This window comes from Egretta garzetta, unplaced genomic scaffold, assembly GCF_000687185.1.
Source record: "Egretta garzetta isolate BGI_Z169 unplaced genomic scaffold, ASM68718v1 scaffold156, whole genome shotgun sequence".
Taxonomy (NCBI): domain Eukaryota; kingdom Metazoa; phylum Chordata; class Aves; order Pelecaniformes; family Ardeidae; genus Egretta; species Egretta garzetta.
The window spans coordinates 807,500-815,090 of NW_009260125.1; the positions used below are offsets into that span (position 1 = coordinate 807,500).

The window sequence follows — 7,591 nt, forward strand, 5'->3', positions numbered from 1 at the left end:
TACACCAGAAACCTCACATAACTACCTTCACACAGTCTAAATTTAAAGGCTTTCGCAAGTAGCTTGGAATGAAGACTTCATTTGTCAGCTGCAAAAATCTTTTACATTAAGTTCAAAGGCTACACTAATGCCAATAGCAGTAAGATGTAATTAATAAAACACATTAAATGTTCCTGTATTTGCACAGGAAATATAATGCATTGGTGCTTCCCTTGCTTACCTATAATCAGCAACAGCTTACCTGAGCAGTCTCATTATTCATTTACTTTCTTGTCAAGTCACTCCAGGTTTGTAAATGGTTGCCATACAAAAGCAGAACCTTTAGGCATGCTGTCTACATGAAAAATACTAGACCCAGAGGAATTCATACTTTCAAGGAGTAATCTTTCCAAGCTGAATTTAGAATTACTTTTGAGGCCAAGCATTTGGGAGAAGTCAGATTTTACTAGGCTTAGCTGCACTGCAGCCAGCGCTTCATGCCTAGTTTCTTGGCCTGAAGCCAAATACCTGCTCCAGGAGTTTACTGGGCTTTTTAACCTCCGCAGAGGAAGAGGAAATCTGTTTTCAAGCTTCTACATAGCGCTATGCTTCAGAATGCTTTCTCAATAATACAGCCGAGAGCCAACCCTGATTTATGGTACTTGCATTATAAACCCCACATGGAAGCAAACAGAAATAAAATTGCTTTTCCTCAAGCATTCACATAAAATAGAGGCAGCAGATATCTTCACCACTAACAAGTCAGAAACATTCCTCAGAACCAAAGCAAGCCTTCAATTCTAGAAGACAATATAGTGTCCCATAACCAAACTACTTATTAAGCATGTTAATAGTTAAACAAAAGGTGCAAAGGGTTGACAGTAATCCACATAAATGAATACTGCAACAACTGACTCCACTGCATTCATATATTTCCATTTAGGAGTTTTCTAGTAAGGCCACAGAGCTTGAACGCTAGCTGTTGTTAGAATGAAGAATATATTTTGAGAAGAGCCTAAGAAAGAAAACAAAACCCAAAAGAGATGGCAATTGAGATATGCCTGTTGTCTATCCACAGATCAAGATAAGCAGTAGGGAGAGAATGAAAACTATGCTGGCACAAAAATAATAAGGAATAAATAAGGTAGCTGTGCTTACAGCTGTCTGGAAGTCTTCGTTCTAAGCATGTGAACCACATCCAAGAACAGCCTTCTAACGGTTCACTGAGAAGGGATGACAAAGCAGATTCAGCTGTATAGCAGACCATGGAATCCAAACAAGTTTTCCTAAGCAACACAAACCTGTACTTTCTAGGAGCAGGTTAAGCAAACATGAATCTTCCCCTCCAGCCTGCTTCTCCCCCAAAAGGAACACCCAAATTGTAAATCCCCTGCTACTTAAGAAATATGAAGTAGGAAATAAATTATATAGCAAGAGTTTAAGTAACACTTTGAAAGCAGACACTCACTCAGCAAGCAGGCAGTAGCACCAGGCTTGATTTGTAACCTGCACTGAATGTTCAACCAGGAGTATAATTATCATGGGAAGACCTAGATTTTATCTCAACACTTGCATACCGTTAAGAGGCACAGTTGACTTCTGCTATCACTTACAAATGAAAGACAGATTGAAGAACATACACAAATGATGAGCCTTGTTGAAAGAGGACAGAAGACTGAAAGAATCCTTTATTGAAGGCTCATGAATAGCATCACAGGCCAATGAATCTTCCAGTTTTGTCAGAAGCAACACATAAGTAAGGACAGAGAACAAGCTGAAACGTTTTGAAGATCTTCTAGTTTATTTTCACAACTAGAAAGCAATTAGCAGAGTCAATGGTGAGACATTCCAGGCAAAAGAAACAATGCAAGTATCCTGTGACCTCCTCCAGAAACAGCCACAAGCAAATCATACCTGAAGCAATTGCAAATACAGTCTAAATGCAGCTGAGGAAGGTTTGAAATAAATTAAACTTAAATATTTCCCTTTTAGGAATCACAGTACTATAACAAAGCCAGTGTGCAGCCCGAGGCTACTAAAGAACAATTGAGAATCCAAATTTAAATGTACAAATTCTCAGGTTCCCTCCCTCAAAGCCCACAGAATAGCTAAGTAACAGGAGTAGAGTTCTCCTTAAAAAATGCATAAATAAATATTGAAATAAAGACAAAACATAATATAGTAAAAAAATCTATGTCAAAATAAGAGTCATTCCATGGATTAACACCTGCATCTTAATTCTCAGTTCAAATATCTTCATCTTACAAGTAAAAGTAAGTATCTTCCAATCTGGCTGGCAGAATGCACAATTCTCAAAGTTCTGCAGATTATTCTCCTCAGTGACAGATATTTAATTTCACAGTTTTCAATGGGATGCAGAGATAAAAATCAACCAAATTATTTTAAGATTGAGTTTACTACAAAATCCACTGCAACTTAGCTATGCTGGCTCTGCAAAATCGGTAAATTTAGAAGCATCCAATAGTCATTGTAGTCAAGAAACATGATTAAAATATGCCTATGGCACAGATGTCTAACAAGGAAGGGCAAGTGCAATTCTCCAAGGACAGCCTCCAGACTAACTGCTGCCGCCATATGATGCTGCCCAATAGAGCTGATACAGTTCAATACAGGCTAGAGCTCTCTGGGACTTTTCAAAGTGCCACAGATCAGGATCTGTCTTCTCTCATATAAGGAATCAATCCCCTCCAGCCATACATAATTTCCAGTTCAAATCTCACTTTCTCAGTGAAGAAAAATGAAAACTCTTCACAAAAAATTTGGCTTTAAAACAAATGCTTCCAACATTAAGTAATTTACAATCTACATGTTGTAGAATAAACAACCAGTAAGTGAGGTTGGCAAGGGAAAACAAGACAAAACTTGTTCTGTTGAACAAGTTAAGTAAACTTGGAACACTCTTGTATAGCTTTTTTGAGGTTTACCAGTAACAGCTACTACTGATCCAAAACCTTAGGTCTCCATTTGTAGAGCAACAGTATCTCAAAGTATTAAAAGGTAGAGATTTTTACACTGATCTTCCCATGCCCTCAGAATATTCTGCAATTAGCTTTCACCCATACTACTCATAAAAAAATTAAAAAAAAAAAAAGCTTGAGCTACTGAGGGAGCAGGATGAAATGAGTCCGCAGGGAAATAATATATCCCAAATGGTCAGTGATCAGGACAGGAGAACATCGAGTACCAACAGCTATTACTTCCGTATGTCACAGCATTGCAACTGTCACTGGAATAGTTTCCATTTTCACAGTGATTAAAAACTGAAGCTTCAGAAAAGCAATTAACAAATTTAAGTTTCATAAGCTAACGAGGAGATAATATAAGTTCAAAGTAAGGTGAAAGAGTAATTTGACTCAAACAGGGAAGACAATCTTTAATAAAAAGGTCTTGATTCTAAAAAAACCAAGACATTTTTAGATGTACCGTGACTAGAAGCTGAAGTCTGACATCCCCAGTCCATAAACGATCATATTACAGTTCTTTTTTTTTTGTAAACAAAGGCACAAGTTAGTCACAGGAATGACTTACCAAATAGTTGTGGTCCATTATTGGAACTTTTTCCACAAGGGTGCGGGTATTTTGTTTTGGTGTGCACTTGTTTGTTTGGTGGTGGTTTGGGGTTGGGTTTTTTTTTTTGGGGGGGGGGGGGGGATGGGGATGATTTGATTTTTAAAGAAGCCCTAGTCTAAATAAAAGGTTAATAAAAAAAGCATACATTCTGCAGGAAATCACAAAAATATTGATAGTAACTGTTTCAAAATTCAATAACATTATACAGTTTTAAGTTAAACCACTTAAGCATATTTACATTTCAATAACTGTTTTTCCATTTTAGTAGATATTTTTAAAAAGCAAAAAATTCCAGCAATAAGCTGAGCTATTTGCTCTCTCCCTTTTAACAAAGTTGTTCTGGTAAGGGATAATGAAAAGATTAGTCTGTTACTGAATATGATGATGTTTTGTCTAACATTTCATCTGTTTGTTGGGGGGGTTTTGTGGATTTTTGTTTTTACTGGATCTAAACAGACACAAAAAATTGCTCTTATGCCTGCTGTGCTTGGAAAAGGGAGAAAATACCAAATCTTAAAAGTTGTTATACCAGTTCTTCCAATGGGAGAAAGTCAATCATGATGCCATGAATCTGAAGTGACAGAGAATACTTAATAGCCATACAAGATACCACCAAAAAAACGCAATGAAACCTGCGTCTGGGAAAATTTCAGTTCCTCCGCTACAGATTTAAATTAGCACTTTCTGGTTTATCAGCAAATCATTCATACCAAAATCCTTCATCTTAAAATCATCCAAAACCCTAAGCAATGCAGTAGCTCTCAACTTGGCCAGAACACAGCTGGATGACTGCTGCCTCTGTTTCTACTCGCTGTATTGTACTGAGACAACCAATAGCTATTTCTCCTTAGCCCAATCCTTGCCACTGCTGCAAAAGTCAGTAGTCCTCAAAATGTTGTATTATCGTTCATTTGATGAATTTTAGGGACCAGCTCCAAAGAGCAGATGACATATTCAGTCTTTTCACATTAATCTGTATTTTCCATTGTGTCTTTAACAACTACATTAGGGACAATTATAACTAAAGCACAGTAGTTATTGCATACAAACTTTTCATACGTATAAACATTACTGCAGCATAGTAACCCTTAGAGTTTTCTCCCATCATTGCTCATTGTACTACCTGCTCTTCCCACACACACACAGACTTCCGATTCCTTTGCATACCTCTAAATACAAATTACTTCAAGCTTATGTCTTCTACTGTATCCCAGGGTAAGGATGGAAGAATCTGTATCTTTTAATGAAGTTTTTCCCCTATCAAAATGCACTTTTGCTTTATATGCTTCCGACAGAAATACCTGCTCAGGAAATAACTGCTCACAGACTAAGCAGAGCTTGTAAATACTCCCTACTAGGGTTAAAAAAAAAAAAAAAAATAAGAAGAAATTGCAAGCACAGTAGGAATCAGCTATGGAAGGTCCAGTAAGAGTTAGGTTCATTCCTTAACTTTCAAGCTCTGCTGCCTGAAGAAAAAAGAAAAAAAAGTCCCTATTATTATAGTTATGTTTTATGCCATTTGTAAGCTTTTTAAAATACAGAGTTATGTGGTAATAAGTGTCCCTGCCTGGAGGAAATGCAACACCCAAGGAATGAAAAGATTTCTAGATGTCTCATTCAAGTTCACAATATGAGTGTCACTGCAAGTCCATATTTTTTGGTTTTAATGTCATAGAAACAGTACACCCATGAATGAATTGCAGTAACAGCAGTATATTTTTTTTTTAAAAAAAAAAAAAGGTGCTATATACAGACAGGAAGAATTCCATTATGAAGAAGTGTTCTACCTCACCTTCCTAAACGGCATCTCAAGAATGTTTTCACTTTACAGTGAATGCGTATGATTAACTGAATTAATTCAGAGTGATATGCATACTTCCTCCTCAAATCCAAAAGCTTCTACTTTTTCTGGATGTTGGGTTTAGTACATAAATAAAAGAAATGGAATATGTACTGTATTTACAAGGTAAACAGCCATTTTCAACTAAAGGCTATAGAAAAAGTTTCCCACTTCCTAAACAGATAACTGCAATCATTATGAGAAGATATTTCCTAAGTAATAAATAAAGGAACAAAATTCATAGACCACACCATTCAGATTTCAGAAACTTAACCACAGCTTTGCCTCTACTGCAAGCTTTCTACAGACAAAAAGACAAACCTAGTGCATAGAGAACAAGCCAAGTGGGAAACAGTCTGTAATGGATTACGTGCAACCTGGTTGCTGTCACGTTGTGAAATTCACACCCTGAAACCGATGCAGGAGCTGGGGCAAGTCCATTTCAGCACTGAAAGAGGCGAGCTTTACAACCTTGTCAGATGCCAAAAGTTGCAGCTGCTTTGCATCAGTTTTCCAGATGGTAACCCACATTAGTAGTCAGTCATAGATTATGTTCAAAGTATTCTGCCTCTCTCTCCTCCCTTTGATTTAAGGGCTGTCACTGAACATCAGGCAAAATATTTACAAACTACTGCTAACGGACACCATCAATATGGTTAACAGCAACAGTATTGTAACTGAAGGGAAGGGGGGGAGGAGGGGAGCACAAGAACATCAGTCACCCTTCCTTCCATTGGCTCTCCCCTCCCTTTATACAAATACCCATAAAAATAAAACCTCAAGAAGCCATGTTTATCTGGTTATGCAGATACATGAAGTACGTTTAACACCACTATATTAACGGTTTTGACACCTGCACTTTTTTTAAGTCTTACAAGGTACACTGGAGAGCGGGCTTCCTGAGCTAATAAACATGAAAAAACCCATACAGTATTTCCGAGTTAAAAAAAAAAGATAGCTTTCTCATTCCAGTAACAAGGAATATTTGGCTGACATTCCTTTCAGTAATTAAAGTTTAAAATGCAAGATATTAGTAAAGAAATCCCCTTACCGGGCAAGAACAATTCCCCAAGCCCCCCAAGTGAATGGGAAGGAAGACAGACTCCTTTCAGAACCAAAACACTTCCCAGGAATTTAAGTCTAATCTTTGCAATTCCTCCAATTTTTGCACTTCTAAAGAGACCTTCTACATGCAGAACCAAACAAGCCACATTCACGTTCACGCTCAAGCACCGGGGAGTTGCATCAGCAATGGGTAGTGGAGAACGTGACAGCTGCAAACAAGGCCTCTGTGAGAGGTTTCAGATCTGGTGTTTCAGCTTACTGATCTTGTTTCAACTAAAAAAGATTATTTATTATTCTATAATCAAAATAAGATTCTGCTGTGTAAATTACACACAGACCTGGATTCTGGGGTACAGGAGGGGCTTTCTTTGTTCGCCAGCTTAGAAAATGAAAGATTTTATTCTGTCTAGCAAAGCTTCATGGTTATTTCACAGAAACAAAAAGGGGAAAGGGTCCCTCAGGAGAATGATACGCTCCTCCAAATTCATCCCAACACTGGATGCTTACATTAATGTCACTATCAGTCTCAAACCTAAAACTGCACATACATCTTGAACATCCAAAGAAATTTGCAAAGTCCCTCTTCCTCTTGTATACCACACTTGAAACTCTAAACACTTCCAAGACATTGCTGATTACAGTGAGGTATCTAAAACAGAAATATTCAAGAAGTCAGAAGAGAGTGATCCAGAGGCCTCACGTGCTTGTGACTGCCAAATTTAAGACATTTAGCGGGGGGAAGGGGAAGCGAGTCAAGCCGCACAGTACAAAAAAAAAAAAAAGCAAAGGAAATAGAAGTAAACAGAAGGGGGAAATGTTTAGCAGAAGAAAAAAAAAATATATATATATACCCTAACTAGCAAGATACATGGTCCCATCTCTAAAGAAGGGGCAAAGAAGAAGATCCAAAACTTTCTCCAACCTACTTTGGTAAGTCAGACTATGAAATGAGCATCCCACCGGATGCAAACCAAACTTAACAAGCCTGAAAAGTGAAATTTCTTGAAAGCTTAAAACACCCAGAAGTGCCATACAGCCCAAAGCAACAACGTTATCAGAAGAATCGCTGGTAAATGCCCACCCAAAATCTATTATTATCTAACCTATCCTTCAGAG

General features: G+C 37.6%; 1 protein-coding gene across 1 annotated transcript in view; it reads right to left on the bottom strand.

The window, feature by feature from the left end:
* Nucleotides 1-7,591, bottom strand: part of RSBN1L (round spermatid basic protein 1 like) — a 48,611-nt gene that overhangs the window by 39,280 nt on the left and 1,740 nt on the right.